We start from the raw sequence: 1173 nt of genomic DNA, 5'->3' as shown, positions 1-1173 counted from the left end.
GTTACTTTATCATTTTTAAATGGTACACCTTACAAACGTTCATAACAATTCAAACGGATGGACTAAGTAACATTTATAAGAAAAACTTAACAGTGTTTAGTTATTTTTTATTGCCAAAAAGTTTTTTTTGTTTTATATTAATGATTACTCACCTTCAAAGTCCTTATTCGTGGGTTTTGGAACAATTTTGATTTATGTTAAATTATCTTCTGACACTGAACCATATAGGAGGTACATTTTGTGATCACTTATCGTGACTATATTGTTCTGTAACTGAAGATGATGTAACATGAATTGAAACTGGTACCAAATACCACAAATATGAGGATTGTTTAGGTCACTTATATACTAACAGAAAAATCCAGAGGCTTTCAGTTTCTGGTTTTGCACAGTAAAATGGTTTGCCAAATATAACTTTTAAATTCTGAATTGATGGATTGGTCAATTATATTATTGGCTCCTTATATGAGTCTTATATCTGGCCCATGACTAGTAGTATGGTGTCAAGAACCAAATATATATTTCAAGGTGATTCACATGATTGGGATGTAGCGTGTTGGTCTTTTTTGACAAGAAGCTTACAGTTATGTTGTGGGGGGAATTACAGACAATGCAAAAAGTGTATGGAAAAGTTAAAAGTCAAGACAATCGGAATGTAAGATCGTAGCCATCACTCAAGACAAAGAGAGAAAGATAGACTAAAATAATACAATTACTTTCTTTCTTATTTCACACGTGCTTTGTGAAGCACATGAAATGCATAAATGCATGTAATAAATTTATTGAATAAAGATTTTTTGAACTTTGAACACAATTTGACACTCATATGTGATTGTAACGACTTATGACCACATTTTGTGGTTTGACGTCATTGCGATCAGTTCTTGAATTATTTCAACTAAATAACTATTAGAGAACGTTATAGACAAAGCAGAAAACATATATTTGTATTGTCTTCATGTTCTAATTGTTTTCATTTTATTAGATAATCGCATATTCAACAGGCTTCTGTCAGCTGATCGCAGATAATAACTTCATGGCATGAGTAAATAAAAGAGTCAAGACTTGTTTACAAGGCCCTACATTAGTAATGTTAGTTTCTTACATTAGTAAAATAGATTGTTCTTTTAGTAAAGTGTTTGAGATTGTTATAGATTATCTCATAGCTGTTAT

This window comes from Homalodisca vitripennis, unplaced genomic scaffold (genome assembly GCF_021130785.1).
Source record: "Homalodisca vitripennis isolate AUS2020 unplaced genomic scaffold, UT_GWSS_2.1 ScUCBcl_477;HRSCAF=2563, whole genome shotgun sequence".
Classification (NCBI taxonomy): domain Eukaryota; kingdom Metazoa; phylum Arthropoda; class Insecta; order Hemiptera; family Cicadellidae; genus Homalodisca; species Homalodisca vitripennis.
This window is presented reverse-complemented; position numbering follows the sequence as displayed.